At 51.2% G+C, this 17,181-nt stretch overlaps 1 long non-coding RNA gene across 1 annotated transcript; it reads right to left on the minus strand.

Annotated features, from left to right (window-relative positions):
- Positions 1 to 292: 292 nt before the first annotated feature.
- LOC140389391 (uncharacterized) lies at positions 293 to 16,258 on the minus strand. The gene is made up of 3 exons (XR_011934370.1): positions 16,221 to 16,258; positions 11,784 to 11,810; positions 293 to 322 (listed from the first exon to the last, which is right to left on the minus strand). It is a non-coding gene; the product is annotated as an uncharacterized lncRNA (long non-coding RNA).
- Between the last annotated feature and the right edge of the window lie 923 nt (positions 16,259 to 17,181).

Here is a 17,181-nt window from a genome sequence, read left to right on the forward strand (position 1 = left end):
TTCTTGATCAGATTCCCAACCAGTATCTTGGTCAAGAGTGGCCTTGACGGCAGAGTAAGACGTTTCATTATGATAATAAACAACTGCAGCAGTGACTGCTTTTCCCTGGCCTCCACCAGACGAAAGTCGGATTGAATGACATCAACATGTGGACACATGGAGAATTCCGATTGCGACGCCAATTGAACTGAATAGCATGCGGACCTTTATGGAGCGCAATTTCAGCCATGAGATTCAGCTTATACGAACATCTATAAATATTATATGGTTATTTTTTCTCTCCGACTTTTACCTTGCAAAGCCTTTTTATGGTTTCGGATTTCTAAAAAGATTCAAATGTCAGCATCGTTAGTTGTCTACCTTCAATTTAAGCACGATTGTACAAATCACTCTACTTTACTTAGCTTGTATTATTGGCTGGATACTTTTGTATTTGAATGATCAAACTCGTTTTCGGTTGCAAAAGAAAGCCTGGGAGAAATTTCAATAAGAACACGGGGATTTGTTCTCAACAGTTCCGCTTTGGGAATTGGTCAAATTCTTAATTGGAGAGAACATCCACAACACAATTTGCAATTGGGCCTATGCGAATTGTTCAACGTAAGCAAAAACATTTCCATTTAGCAACAATCAAAATACACCTGCTACTGTAAGCGGAACTGCGATCAAATATTGCTGAATTTAAGCATCCCAAGCCGATAACTTAACATAATATTTGCAAAGAGGCTGCTTGACTTGTTTTGCTTCTGCAATGTATTGATTTTTTTAAGGTGATGTAATCGATGTTTTACTTTCCAAACCTGATCTTGCAGGACCGAGCAATAATATAGACACTGACTCGTATTTCACATTCATTTATCATTTAGACTCCAAACGTTTGTAAGCACCGGCGTGAGTGGATTTGTTAATACAATTCCCAAGTCAACTTCATTCTAAACAGCTTCATGTATCAGACTACCAAACAAATGGCAACAGAATATTGTTGATGGGAGAATTATTAACGCCTGCAACTGGGGTGGGGAGAGGTGGGGCATTTCGTCACACGCAGAATTGTGAATTTCCGATCTTCTCATGTCCTCATGCGTATACTGTGGTTGAAGTTTTGTTTTTCAGTATACTCAAGGCCAATATCGAGACATACATTTTTCCGGCTGTGACACAATATGGGAAGTGAATGAGAAGGTGGACTTAAGTCAAACGATCCTGAATAATCGTACTGTATTGTAAAGTAGGGTTTATGGACAATGTCTTCTACGCTGACGTTATTTATTGTCTTCGTATCTCTGGCTATGCGAATAAAATAAGAAAACGTATTTAATTCGTATTTGAAGAGCACACCTCGATATGTTGCAACTGATGCCCATAATCTTCAAAAAAATATTGCCACGATCATCCATTTGGGAGACTCTGGGTAGGATTCTCCTTTGGCTGTCGCCAAACTCGCGAAACGTGATTGGCTATAGAATAGGATCTGATGCCAAAATTTCGGCTGCCATCCATTTGATGGGAAATCGCAATTCTCCATCACCTGGCAAGTGGCGTCAATACAGTGCGGAACTCATGTGCATTTAACATCGGTTGCATGTCACTAGCAGGCCTTGGCGATACCACATCTCCGAGGAACCGAGTTCCCGACAGGCAGTTTAATTGTGATTTTGAAAATCGTGTATCCGGCGCCGTGACAAATGAGGGTGTGACAGAGAAGGTAGGACACAGCGTCGCGCGACTGCAGGCTGCCCGTTTGGTAATTATCCGGGCTGGTTGCGGTGGGAGGAATATCTGCCATGGCGGGGAAGGGGAGTCGATGTGAAAACGGGACGAATAGCCGGGGTGGCACCCTGCGGAACTGGGGCGGCGTCCTGTCACTGACCGACGTTGCTGCGGCCTCCAAGGCAGCCATCTTGCTGCGAACCCCACTGACCACCCACCTTGGTCCCACGGTCTGGTCAGTGACATCGGCAATATGAGTGCCCGCCAACCAGTACACGACGTTCGGACATGCCCCCACCCCACATCCGCGCCACCCACCGTTGGCCCATACAGTAATCTCCCACAGTAGCCTCTGCGGGCGTGAAGACCGGGTCCGTGGACGTCCCTCTGCTAGGGCAGTCCCAGCAGACGGTGCACCTGGCAGCTCGGATGGGTGCACGGGGTGCGGGAAAGGGGACGACGACATGCGGAGGCAGAGCCCTCAGTGGCAACTGGAGCATCATGTAGCCCGGTGGACCTGTTTGGGCGCGTAACAACGCACCATGTTAACATGTCTGCCTTTCGTTCCGTGCAGGCAACGTATATTGGAATTAAAACAGCAATTGTGTCCTTGCTGCTCATCACCGTAGCCCTGGAGGACGGCGTGTTCCTGTCCGAGCTAATGTTGCTTGAGGAAGAGCAAGCTGCTGCAGCGCAGTGTGCAGCAGGCGAGCGTGCCGTAGAAGAACCGAAGACAGCCACCCAGGATGGAAAACCAACTGCCCAACACGCCAAGAAGGAGGAGGTGCCGACGAGTTATCACATGAGACCTCAAATGTACTGACAGGAGCTGATATTCGAGGCCGGACAGGGGAAGCTGTCAAATACTCAGGCTGAGCAGAGAAAGAGTGCAACATATCTGCCAGATCATGCCGCACGTGGCACAGTGGGACTTTTGGGGGGACACCCGCTACTCCAGCGCGACAGGCTCTATCCACTGTGATGTTGGCTGAGACCTATCCGGAGGCGGAGACCGACGCGGAGACCCGCTGCAACGACACCCCTGCAGCAACCAGGTACGTGATAAAGCGGGGCTCTTGAAGATGCGGTTCAGAAGACTGGACTGCTGTGGAGGGACACTCAAGTCTAGCGCTGAGAGCGTCTCCCTTATCGTGAAATCTTCTCTGCCCTCCACAACATCACGCAGCAAAGGTGCGATGTGCCTGAGGAGGAACAGGAACGCCAGGCCTTTTCCGATGAGGGGGAGAATAGGCAGACATGAAGTCCAGGCAGGCACGGGAGGCCGCATTACACATGTGCTAGGGTCAACGCACGCGGGACGCTATGATGCCTCCAGGTTCAGCAGTTAGTGGGGTGCACTGCCCAGGATTAACGCAACCCAACCACACACCCTTCCCCTCCCCGCCCGCCCGCCGCTGTCGCCATTCTCCGTCAACTCCCTCTGTCATACATACCTGCCGCTGTCCGGGGTTTGCACCCTATGTTGGCAGTAACCCCGGGTCTGGTCTATGGGATGGCAGATGATGACAACCCGCTCTTCCATGAGCACTGACGTTCCTCATTGTTTGTCAACGACTGCCACCTGCCCATAGTCGCACTTTCCACTGTCCACCTGGTTCATTACTGCTTGCGAGCTGGCTATTCATCACACGGAGTGGCAGAGATGCGGTGGTCGGTGGACGGGAAGGGTGGTGAGGGCGGCCGGGGGCGGAAGGGCTAGGATCCCAAGCCACCTACAATATCTTCCGATTCCCCCACCCGTGACCAAACTAGACCAGCCTATCCACACACCCATCCGACAGAGCACCGAGAACGTGTGCAACAGTGTGATCAGATGTTTAATGTGGCAATGTATACATTGAATTCTGCCATAGCCCTTAACATTTAAACATGCCCCGCACATGCCAATCTAACTAGTGTATCACTTTCTAACCTTCTTGGCCCTAATGCTTCGACTAAAAGGCTCTAAAGCTGGTACAGCAGGAGTGGAGGTGGCCTGCTGGGAGTTCTGCCCTCTGACCTCAGTTCTAATTGGCGGCCGTCTTCTGGGGCAACCAGGCTGCTTGGGTGTCACAGGTTTGGTGGTGCCGCCCTGTTGTGCCCGCTGCCCGCCAGATGCACCAAGCACTAGAGTTAGGAAGTCTGTGGTGCTGCGATATTCCGTGAGTCACCACCATGTGCCCCACCACCTCCTCCTTCCTCGGTGTACCCTGTGGGCAATCCATAGGGCGAGGATGCGAGCGGAGCTAGCCCATGAGGCTCACCGGCGATCTGCCGATGGACGTCCGATTTGGTCTTGAACACGGTGTCCATACTCGCGGCAGTGCAGCACGGCGAATGGGCCATTTCCATCTGGGACTGCGCCATGCCACCCATGGACTGTACCACCACCTTTTGGGATTGTGTTATTTCACACAGTGGCCTCTCGGACCGGGCCACCTCCCTCTCTATCTATGGGGCAATGCTGCCGGCGTTTGAAGCCATGGCCTGCTGTACCTGTCTACGGTCAGGACCGCCGCTGTGATTTACAGAACGCTCTGACCCATGCTTGCGTGTCCGGCAGCAACCCTGCCCGGCCCTCGGCCATCACACGCACAGTATTTTCCAGGCGTACACATGCTGGTCCAGAGCCAAAGCCCACGTCCTAATGCTTCCATCGCTGATGCCACCCGTGCGATGCTGCGCTAGATGGCACGCATGATATCCATGACATCCTGCACATGGTTGGACCCCTCCATCTACACTGCAGGTACTGGATGCTCGCCGACAGCCCCTCACGTTGTCCGTGGCAGTGCCCTGCAACTGCACACTCTATAGGAATGTCCGTTCCAGAATACCGAAACTGTCTGGACGGCAGACTCTACCTGCGGTCAGCTTTCCCTCTGACAATCCGTCGCCTCGGTTGTTCCAACCTTCGCTTTCACTCTACAGAGGATCTCTGTGTGGTGCGGACAAGATAATGTCCCAGGAGATTCTTCATTAAAGTGCCCAACCGACATGAGAGTCTCTGGGCTGGTAGAGGGTGTTGGAGACAACTGTGACGGGAAGTCCATGTCACCCGCAATTTCAAACCACAGGGTGTCTTGCGACTCAAATGGAGGGCAGTCGTCCGAGCTGCACTCAGCCTCGCTGCTCGTCTCACGGGAGTGCTTTAGCTGTATCAGTGGTTGGGGACAAGAGACACCAGATAGGCCAACCGCATCTCCAAAAGGTCCTGTTAGACACAAAACAAGACGCATGGTGAGACCATGAGCTGCGGGGACTGTGGGTGGTAGAAGTAAGGTCTGGGTGAGGGTGGGACTGCTGTGAGACGGAGGTTTGTGGTGAGGGTAGCAAGGAGTTTGGGGTGAGAGTGGTGGGGGTGGGGTGAGGGAGATGTCGGGTGAGGAGGGCTCGAGTGCACGATGGGAGGGTTGGCAGACCTGTCACGGGGAACCACAACTCAACGTGGTCTCATATCCTCTCCCACGACGTAACTACACCCCGGCGATCTCCTTTCCTGCGGGCCACCAACCATGTCCAGTGCCCTCTGCTCTTCCATGGTGAGGGGCCACAAGTGAGACGTTCCCCCCTTCTGTCCTCTCCACCTCCCGTCAGTTGTAGGCAGCCTTCCCCTGGGGTGAGGCAAGCATAAACATCCGTGTTGACAGTCCGACGTATGCAGCCCAGCGGTTCTTAACTTGTGGCCTCAGTGACCAGGGCACCCATCCGTCATCGCTGGTATCGGTTCTGCCACGTACTGAAAGGTGGATTTCCGGCCGCCCACCACTGGACGGCGGCTGTAGGGTCACAGGTATGTTGAACGTGGGTTGGGGTGATAAGGTGTGGCCTACTCTTCCTGGCCTCAATCAGGAGGTCGTGCAAGATTATGCGGCACTGCTATCAAATTCACATGGTGTTATTGGTGGCTCTGACCACCTCTCCCATCTGTGCCCAGTCACGCGAATGGCGGTGGCTGGCAGTGTTCTTCCCAGGGCGGGGTACAATTTCATGCGCCGCTCCTCGATGCTATCCAGAAGGGTCTCCAGCTCGGCCTCAGTGAAGCATGGAACCGCGCATCGTGCTGCCAACTTGTTGTCTGTGATGGTGTGTGGAGAGTGAAATGTGTATATGTGGCTGCAGATGGTTACCCTCCCGAGTGTCAATCGTGCACCTGGTGAACCCAGCATCGTTTCCCATTGGGATCGATTGGGATTGACGCGACGCCCGTGCACGCCCCTTAACAGTCGGCGACACATTCCAGGGGCGGCGCCAGTTTTGCCATAGTGTAAGTCCAATAATTCTGCACTGCCATGCACGCTTAAGTTCAGAAGTGGAGAATCCAGCCCCCTGTACTTTGGCCCGTGAGGAAGGGTACCAGGCGCTGTCGTTCGCTGTGGCTTTACTCATCTGTTAGACACAGTGAGCGCCGTGATCAACGTCGGCCGAACTGCCATCGAGTGCAGGAAGAAACTGCACGCCCTCCTCAGGCCAGCCAAGGTAATTGGGCAACGCTGTGCCCCTGAAACTAATCTCGCCCCCCACGAACCCGTTCCCGGCACCGAACGCACATCCTGCCCCACTCGCCAGCACCCATGCCGGCCACAATGGCCGGCTTCGCTGGGCACTGATGCCATAATCTCTCCAAACCTTGTGCTTCATGCGTCAGAACGTCTAAAAGTCTCGTTATTTGGGTATGCAGCCCTCCCCACCGCCCACCCAGGTGAAGGCATAACCCTAGGGAGCGGGAGAAGACTGAAGGGGGACCAACAGACCTGCGGCCCCTCATCATGCCCGAACTGAGGGCACTCTATGTGGTCGTCGGCTCTGAGGAAAGGGAGGTCACCAACGCAGAGGTCGGCGGCGGGCGAGCAAGTGAGACCCCCTGCTTAGTCCCGGATTGTCATGACACATGTATGGACACCCCCACAGCCCCAACCCCTCACACCCCACACGCCCTTACCAATCCTCATCCCCCTCACCCTCGAACCTTTCCCCTCACCGTCACCCACCCATAAACCCCAATCCTCACCCCAGACCCCCGATTCCAACCCCTGCCCCGTGCGCTCCCCAATCCAGCTGTCTCACGATGCATGTCGTCTTGTGTCTTACTGGACCTGTCGGAGATGGGACCGGTGCATCCAGAGACACCCGCCCCCAGCCAGTGCCAGATGCATTGTCCTCCACGCGGCCGAGCACTGACGGGGAGAGCACCCTGAGCACCAGCCCTCTGCCCGAAGCTCAGGAGACACCGGAGTTCTGGTCGGAGGTGGACACGGACTTTACGCCACCCCGAAGACTATCACATCTGTTGGGCACATTAGTCAGGAGGCTTCTGGGACACTATCTGGTGTGCAGCACAGAGTTGGTCCACTGCAGAAGGTGGAGGTAGGAAGAGCCGAGGTGACGGGCCGTCGGAGGGCAGCACGACCCAAGGAACAAGCTGCAACTGAGTTGGATCCTGGCCTCCTGGAACATCCAGTCCCACCCACAGTGGAGATGCAGTCAGAGACCCAAAGTCTACAGGATGGGATGACAGCTGGCTTCCAGAACCTGAAGGCACAGGTGAAGGAACCCAACCGTGCAGCAGCAGAAGCTGGTGCTGGCCATGAGTGCCATTCAAGGTGGAGGTATTGGGGGCGACGGTGTCGGATATGGGTCAGTGTGTGCAAGGCCTGATGCATTCTGTGCAAGTGGGGGCGCGGCTCAGGATAAGGCCGCCCTCTGACAGGTAGCCATGTGCCAGAGCCACCTGGATATTGCAGCGGCGCTCCTTAGCGTGGCCCAGTTGAGGCAGACAACGGCTACGAGCGTAGGCGTCATTGCCCAGGTGCTGGCCGGCATGGTGCAGGTTCAAACGGAGGTAGCCACAAGCAGGGGGACGTCGCTCACACCAGGGGGATCTGGACCGGACACTGGCCAACGTGCCCACACCAACAGGGACATGGCCCAGTCACTGGCTTATGTGGCTTGCATCCAAGTGACGTAGCACAGTCACTGCCTGATGTGGCCCACGCCAAAAGGGACGGGGCTCAGCCACTGGTTGATGTGGCACGGACCCTCAGTGTGGTGGCACATTCGCAGCATGATGTAGTGCAGTCGAGCCGGAGATGGGAAACTCCCTGTGCTCCACGGCCGCAAAACTGCAGACCCTTGTCGAGACCAGAGTGGGCCTCCATGACTGGCAGCGCCAGGTTACAGGGAGTGTCTCAGCGGATGGCTCTGCTCGCACCCAGTTCCATTGAGTAGCCCGGGGGGCATCGGGCACATCAGGAGGTGGTGCTGGGGCCTGTGCCGGTGACGCCCGCAGCGCTGGTGAAAGAGCAGCGTAGCACCTCGGACTCATGTCTCTGGTGCATCTGCTCAGCAGCTTGCAGATTAGGGCAGCATCACGCTTCCCGGGATGCCCGAGCAGCAGGCAGACCCATCGAGGCCGGGTCTCCCCAGGAGGCGTGCGCCAACCTTGACGCAGCGCAGGAGTCACTGCAGGCCGCCTCCACTCCTGCTATACCGTTTGTGGAACCAGTTAGGTGTAGTGTTACGGCCCTTAAGGCCTGCAAGTTGGATACTAGCTACGGTAGTACGGTTGCAGTGCACAGTTGAGTAAAAGGGGCTAGGGCCAGACTGTATATATTTTTCACAAGACACACATATTAACACCGTTCAAACCTGCTTTGGTACTCTGTCCAATGAGTGTGGCGGTGGGGCGGTCAGTGCTGGCCAGTGATAATGGGGGCTGGGGGACAAGTGAAGACCTCGTGGAAGGAGTGTGCTCTCCCCTCCACCTCCCCCGCCCCGACCGTTCCCGGCACCCCCACGGTAGCGAATCGACAGGACTGTGTAATGGACTGGACAATTCACATGCAGCGTTCACACAGGTGGTAGGTGCCACTGTGGGCATGAGTCAGATATAGTTATACGATGTGGAGCAGGGAGCTCATCGCAGAGCGGGTTGTCATCATCCTGCATCCCATGGGTCAGACCAGATGTCACTGCCAACCCAGTGCCCCCAGTTTTAGCGTCGCTGGCATATATAACGGAGGGGAAGGGGGGAGCATATGGGTAGTTTGGTGGTGTGGGGGGGGGGGGTGAGGGGATTTGGTGGTGTGGGGGTTTGGTGGTGTGAGAGGTGAGGGGTTGTGGATCTAGTATGGTGGTGTCCATGTCTCTGGCCAGCAATCGCCCTCCTCACCTGGCCGGTGAAAGGTGAAGCGACGAGGGTGTGCCATGTTTGCTGGCCACGGGCGATGGTGTTGTGTGGCCTCCGATGCCTGCCCTGGCCCATTATCCCATACATTGCCCGCCTATCACTCACCCTTCCCGTCTCACGAGGCCTGCGCTTCCTCCAAAAGCTCCTACAGCACATCAACCCCTCTGCTGGTCGATTTTGTGGAGGAGGCAGAAGACCACAACGATTCGGCGGCTCTCCTAACCTCGTACTGGAGGGCCCCTCCAAACTGTTACCGGCATCACAAGTGCATGTTCAGGATCCTAAAGCACTGCTCGACAACACCCCTGTGGTCGCTGTATGGGCATCATTGTAGCGGGACTCCGCGTCAGTCTGTGGCCTCTGGATAGTTGTCATCAGCCACTACCGTGAATGCAGCAGATAACTCCTGTCGCCCAGCAGCGTGCCACGCAGCCGGTGGGGAGGAGGCGCCCCTGGACTATATCGGGAATTACCGAGTGTGCCAAGATGAATGCGCCGTGCACACTGCCCGGGTACCGGTTGCAGACATGCATAATGCGCATCTTTTGCCCACGGACCAGCTGAATGTTCATCGAATGACAGCACATTCTGTTTGTGTATAGCTGCCTGTTATGCTCCGGTGGCGTAGGGCAACATGCATCCCATCGAACACCCCCTGCACCAGTTCATCCAGGCGGTGGAAGCGAAATCCGCTGCTCGGGCATCTTGGTGGGCGCAGTTCAAACGGTACCATGTGTACCACTCCACCTGTGTATATAGGGCGCGCATGATGGCGCGGATGCACATGTGCGCCAATGCATGCAAAATCCCGGAAGTGCCCCACTCGGCGACTGGAAGGATTCCGTCGCATCGACGTTGAGGGCGACTATCAGCTTGACAGTCACGGGGAGCGGATGTCCTCCCCCATAACCCGGCGGTACCAGGTATGCCACCATCTGACAGATGTGCCGCGCTCTCGATCTGCTCATTCACAGTCTCTTTCTGCATGCCGGGTTCGGAAGATCCTGGATTGACAGGCGGAGCCTAATGTGTGGGGCCTCATCCAGTGCCTCCTTGGCACCTCCTCCTCCTTGACCTGTTGTCGGCTGTCCCTCCAGTCTGAGCGACTGCTACCTGCCCCTCTGCTGCCCGTTCCTCTGCAATAGCCTCCGCCTCCTCTCTGAGCGGCCTTCGCTCACGCTGCCGAAGGGAATCGTGCAGATATGTGGCTATCGCCACAGCGGCCAGCATCATGGGTTGAATTCCGAATTGTCTGCCGGGGGTGAAAGTCCAACCTGTTCGCTTGGCGTATACCCCCGTGCCCAACCAGTTACCATGGGATACATGGTGGCCCCGGTTGGCACTGCTGGCCCCACCGAAGCATTTCCCCATACCCTCAAATCGCACTCAGGCCAGTACGGTTCCATCTCTCCTCGCGATCGTCGCTGCTGCCAACGGCACCGTTGGCTGGCACTGCCTTAACTGAGGGCTGCCGTCAGTGTGGCCCTGGGTGGTCCCCGCTAGATGTCTGCGTGTTGGGGCGGGTGTCCGTTGGCCGGGTGGGGGGGGCTCTCCCATATTGCCGGTGTCACTGTGTGAAACAAGGGGCACGGGTGGGTGGTCAGCAATATTGCCACTGTAATGGCGGTCTGTGCCTAGCACCACAGTCCTGGGGGGGGGGGGGGGTGCTCCCCGGCTGTTCTGCCCACCTCCCCCTCCACCTGCCCCTCCTCTCCCCCGGCCCTGTCAGGTGCAATCCACGCCGCTGCTCGCACGGCCGCTCTCCGGGCTGGCAGCCCACAGTCGCTCCACATCAGTTACTACCTCCGCTCTATCGCTCATCAGATAGGATGCTAGATTCACGATTTGTATAACCAGAAGTTAACCACGCTGTCGAGAAATCGGCCCCTCGGAGGCACTGATGCGCGGAGGCCCCGGAGCATCGGGCATCAGGCCCCCTTATGATATGCCTACTGTACTTTCAGGCCGTGGGCGAGCAACCGATTTACGCCATACTGGGGGTACCGGCGCATCCCGATTTGTCGTCACACTGGCGTCTACCGTGATTTTGTTTTATGAAGCTATTCTCCGCCCAGTTGTGTTTCCCGATTTCAGTATCGGCTATCGGAGAATCCAGCACTACAAGTGAACCACATCCACGGAATTCCCGCTACGGGGAGCGAAGAATCTCGGGAGTGCGGAGCATAGGAAGCTGGGCCCGCGAAACAGATGCAAATGGTCATCATCAGCCATTTGTATTTATTTCCATGCGCTGGCTGGCAAGGGCGGCGTGGAGCCCGTTCGCGCTGCCAGCGAGGAGTTGAGGCACCACATTCGGCTTGGCGCACGGCGTCAATCCCGATTTAGCCTCGACAAATCCCACCCAATTGTTTCTGAACATTCCAATGGATTGAACTTGTATCAAGCACAGTCTGTGTCTCACTAGGTTACTTGATTTTGAATCTTGGAAGCAGTCCGGCATGATTTATATTTTCTGGTCATTTTACCATCATAAAAGGGCATAATGGCGAAAATGTGAATTTCGCACGCATATTAATTCTTAAATCAATTACATGGCAATTCGATAGGATTTCCTTTATTATTGGCAAGGGTGCCCTCTGCTACAAGCCTTCTCTTAATTGGAAATGGCATGATTTTAGAATTGAAAACTTTAGTCCAGGGAAAATAACATTTTGTTCAGGAGCATTGAAGTCTTACTGAGTTCCTCACTTCCACTGAAATGTTCGACTGGCATCATGGGGCAAAATATACTTTTTCAAAACAGAATATTGATATATTGGAAAACCAAAGTCCTTTCAATTCCTTCGTAATCGTCGTAAAGGTTCACTTTTAGGAGGAATGCAGTGAAACACGCCCTACAATTATGCTACAGCTCCTTTTTCACCTGCATCTTTTCTGTCCACTTCTTCGTCTGAAAGGAAAGTATGATCAGTTCATGAAAAAATAAACTGAAATAATTATTTACAGCGAAATGGTTCCATTAGTCCACAAGGAAAGAAAAGTGGAGCAATAACCTCACTTGCTTTAAAGGTTCGTGTCCAATGTGGGTCACTGTCTGCTGAGTCTGAAGGTTCCCCTGCGTCGGCGTGGGTTCCCTCCGGCAAACTGGTATTGCAACTATGTCGTCATGCCAGTACCAAGACTTAAAGTCTCTGTTCAGTTCTGGAGTACTTCGTGACTGACGATTTACATTCCTTGAGAAATAGACCACAAGTTTCTCTATGCTAAGGTCTTCTTCCTGCAGCTGTGTGGCTCTCACATAAATGTCTCGAACATTCACAACCAGCTCAAACTGTTTTTCGAAGATTGCTGAGGCTAACCTTGTTTTTTTGTCGACACAGTATTTCAATACGTGAATGCTCTTTTGTTGGCCTCCGTTCAATTCATGTTTTTGTTGTTCTTTAACTGTTCTGTGAGTGGTGCTGCTACACTACTAAAGTTTAGAACGAACTTACAATAAAATCCGCTCATTTCCAGAATCATTTGAAATGGTCAAACAGTGTTGTTCCCGTTTTTCAAAAAATTGATGTCCGTGTGTTGGCGTCACTGGCCAGGCCTGTATTTATTGCCTGCCCTAATTTCCCTTCAGAAAGTAGTGAGTTGGCGCCTTGAACCGTTTCAGTCCTTGAAGTGTAGGTACACCTACTGTGCTGTTCGGTAGGGGTTTCCAGAATGCTGCCACAGTGAGGGAACGGAGACATATTTCCAAGTCACGGTGGTGAGTGACTTGGATGGAAGCCTCCAAATGGTCGTATTCACAGGTACCTCCTGCTCTTCTCCTTCCACTTGGTCGTGCAGATAGCCATACCATATTTGACTGAACGAGACCATACCATAAATTTTTATTTCTCGGTGACCCAGTCTTTCAATGCCTTAGTTCGTGATTCTCTGAACATTTGAAGGTTCGTTCTTGGTTACATAGGGCATAATCTGCATTGACGGTACACATGTGGAGATCTCCTTTTCCCTCTCATTCGAGGATACTTGATAAAACTCCTTTCACAAGTCCACATTCGTGATCGTTGAATCATAGAATCCTTACAATACACACGGCTGCCATTCGACACATTAAATCTGCATCGGCCCTTCGAAACTAGCCATTTCCCCGTCACATCCCACAACTCCAGAACCTAACATTAACATCTTGGATACGAAGGGGAAATTTAGAATGGCAAATGCACCTAACCTGAACATCTCAGGAAACCGGAGCACCCGAGGATACCAATGCAGAGACAAGGAGGATGTGAAAACTCCACACAGACAAAGCTCGGAATCCAACTTGGATCCCTGATGCCGTGAGGCAGCAGGGCGAACCACTGTGCCACCTTCCTGCCCTTGATGAATTTGGGATGCCGAAATCTTTTGATTAAATTTTCCAAACGTGGAATAGGAAGCGGATACCTATTGGTGAAGGTATTCAGTCTCCTGTCGTCCCAAACAAATCTTTGCGTTCAATCAATTTTCGGCATCAGTGTCATAAGGTAGCTGCAAACATGAATTCAATAATGTCAGTATTGAACATTTGTTTAATGTTCTTCTGCACTTGTGATAACCTTTCTAAAGTTAGCCTGTATGACAGGTTGCGCCTTAGCAGAATTTCGTCGACCAAACTCACACCCCACCCCACCTCTCCATCTACATAATGCATTACTAACTTGGATGTACATAATTTGACCCCACAAATGCATTTATCAGACTGCAGAATCTCTTTCAATTTGCTGCAGCTCTGATTGGAAAGCAAGTTAACTGGATGATTCGATTTTCAGGATTCCTCCATTGCGCCAATGAAATGGATTGATGTCACTCTGATTTTAACACTCTTCATCTTTCAAATTTTCAAAATGTCATGCTTGTCCTCATCTCCATCCCAATACTTTTGAATCAAGTTTAAGTGACTCACTATGTGTACTGTCGGTGTGGCTGGTATGCGGACCAGATGACTTTACTGGGTCAACTTTCTTTCAATCAGATATGACCACCTAAATCTGTCTGTCTAGTGGTTTGCCAGTCACTGATAATAACAGAAGCATTTTTGCGCCTTTTCCGAAACTACGACTCTACATTTTCCTATCGGTTATTGCTTTCATTTCATGTTCTGCGGCCTTTGAATGATTCCTTGACACCTCTCAAGCCCATTTGGTTTTTCTCTGAAATTCGAGACGTATGGGCTGGATTCTCCAGTATCCCAGCCGCAAAACTATCCAACCACAAGAGCGTTGCTTCAGAAACCTGCAGCTGTGGAACGAAACATTCAGCCCATGGAATCCCTGTTGGGATTCTCTAATCCTAGTTGACCTTAACACCGCTGCCAGCGAGAACGGAGAATTTAGTACTTAGCCAAAATAATATTCATTGCGTCAGGCCAGATAATCGGGCCGGCATGATTTGATGTTTTAATTCCAGCCTCCGTGGGATTCTCCAATTTCCCAGCAGGTCCTTCCCGACCGCACGCGTTTCGCTGTCGACGGCATTCCGCTTTCTCACCGCTTGTCAGTGGGATTAACCATTGTAACCACCCCATGTCGCCATGAAACCTGTGAGTAAGGATGCGCAACTGGTGCGCCGAGTGACTTGCAATCCATTACCTACGTCCGTCTGCGGTTCAGGCCAGGAAAAATGTTTTTGGATCGTTGCTTGGGTTTTCCTTTTTCCTCGTTGTCCCTCTAATGGAATTTCATCGGCTCGCCTGAGAAATTCTTTCCTACACTCAGTAGTTATTAGAACTTGGTTCATTTCTGCCATTTGTCCTCTGCACTAACCCGTGGTGGGTTCCATTTTTTTCTTTATATTTTATCCTGTGAAGAATAAAGTTCCCGAAGACCCTGAGCTCCGAAGCTGAGGAAGCAGTATGATGTATTATATTTAATTTCGAATTTATTCTAACAGTATCTCTGAATAAAACACAGCTGTCCCTTTCCCTTTATCCACTCCACCCATCTATCCAATTAGCTATCTCAGCCACCAACTTACCACATCCTCTTATTCATATCAAACATCAACAGCGAATGAAACTTAAAGACCACACTCACAACACCCAGCTACCAGCAAAGACTGATTAATCTCACCAAACTTCAAAGACCCCTCCCAACATTCACACATGGAAAATTCACGCATCAATTCATCAGCACCAAACATTCGCTCAACTATTGATCCCACAAAATTATCCCAGCGCCTCCATTTACCCTCTTCACTCAACTGCCCAAATCCCACCCATAACCATATATAGTCACAATATCAGTCGCACACCCATCGACCAAAACATCTACCTTTCCATTGAGTCACCTACACATTACACACAATTATATCAATAGATGCAATAATATTTTTATCGCTTAGATGGTTTTTTTGGTTAGCATTGGTGAGTTTGGATCTAAGGGTCTGTCTACTTGGCGTAGCTTCTACGATACACACTTCACTATCTCTCTTACTCACCTAGCTGCCTACCCATCAGACCCATGTACGATCGTCCTCATGCATCGCTGTAAGGAACACATTAATCAGCAAATAGCACATGTCCATATTATCCGCTTACTTACCTACTCATACACGCCATCTTCCCATACAAAGATCATTAGCTACTCACCTATCGACCTCACTTTTTTACCTCCAGACTCAATAATCCAGTTCATCGAGCTTGCATCAACATTTGGAAACACATCCAAATTTACATGTCGAGCACTTCACAGACGGACTCTGCTAAACTATGTTCCCGCCCATGCACATAACCACCTCCCCATCTACGTCTAACTCCCAACGCATTAAATCAGAGCGTTACCTAGCGCCAATAGCAATGCGCTGAGTCATTCAATCATCCTCCAGTCACTCATTGACTCATTCGATCACTAAACCAAAAACATGCATTCAAAAACCCTTTAAACTGGTATAAATACTGAGACTAGTGCCAGAAATGTGGAATGTATCACTTAAATTTCCCACATTCACTCTGCTCTTTCGACTTAAATGGTGACTCTTTATTTCCCATTTCCTTTTCTGATGGAAGCGTAGGACCCTGGAAGAAATGATAGTATCAACTAATTCAGTAAGTCAGCGTGGGAAGCGAGACTTCGCCGAGGATTTATATTGATCTGACATTGTGGGTAATTCTGTTTTGCATCGGTGATTGGTTACTTCCTTCCATGTGTTTTGCACCCGGTGAGAAACAGTGTTTAACGTTCTCCTATAATGAATGTATGTAAATATTATGCTCTGAAATAAAATATTTCAGATTAGAAATGACATTTGAGACATACGAATTGCATTAATCAGTCCAGACCTTCATTAAAGGATGGATATGCAGCTGCAGAACGGTAAATTTTCCCACCTGACTTTTTGAGTGCCACTTTGAATTCTTCCAGTTCTAAAGGCCAAATATAAGCTCCTGGTTAATCACATCAAATCAGCAATATTTGTTCTATTTTGAAACGTGATTTAGGAATCAGGAATTCGGGGGAATTGAGGCTTTCAAGACGGAGACATACACATCCCATCAGAAGAAAAAATCTAAATAACATCACACTGAAAAAAATCGACAATGTTGGGCAGGCAGTAGCACTGCTCATGTGGCTATCAAAAAGAGCACGGCGCGATACTACATCAATTTTCATGGAGAGAAGGTAAAGTGCTGCATAATATATCGATCAAGTGAAGTGTTCAACTCAGTTCCTCCTCCGTGCAACATCCAAAACCACTGATTATCCACTGAATCAGTATAATCCCTACTGTGCAGAAGGAAGACTTTAAGCCCATCGAGTCAGTACCTACCTCTGAAAGAGCATTTTACCAAGGCCAAATGTTCCGCCCTAACCCCGTACTCTGCGTTCTGATCATGGGCAATCCACCTAACCTGCACATCTTTGGGCAGTGAGAGGAAACCGAATCACCCGGAAGAAACCCCACGCAGACAATGGACGAACGTGCAAACTCCACAGAGTTAGTCACCAACGGCCGGAATCGAATTATCATTCGTGGAGCTGTGAGACACCAGTGCTAAACACCGTGCAGCCCTGCTGTAATCCAATAAAGTAATAAAATACGGAAGTAAAACCATAACTTTAGCCATAATGAGAATGTATTAATCCCACGGTCGTAAGCACGGAGCCGACATCAAGACAAACAGGATGTGTTTGTCTCCTATTTGCTTTTAAATGGCCGAGCTCATCACTCAATTGTACTTCTCATCGACACAAATGCATCAATGCCACATCCTGCCCAAGAACCCTGCAAAGAAATCAGTTCTAAAATATTGAGGGCTTGCGCATACATTTTCAGAACTGTCCACAAAC

Source organism: Scyliorhinus torazame, chromosome 14 (genome assembly GCF_047496885.1).
Source record: "Scyliorhinus torazame isolate Kashiwa2021f chromosome 14, sScyTor2.1, whole genome shotgun sequence".
In the NCBI taxonomy this organism is placed as follows: domain Eukaryota; kingdom Metazoa; phylum Chordata; class Chondrichthyes; order Carcharhiniformes; family Scyliorhinidae; genus Scyliorhinus; species Scyliorhinus torazame.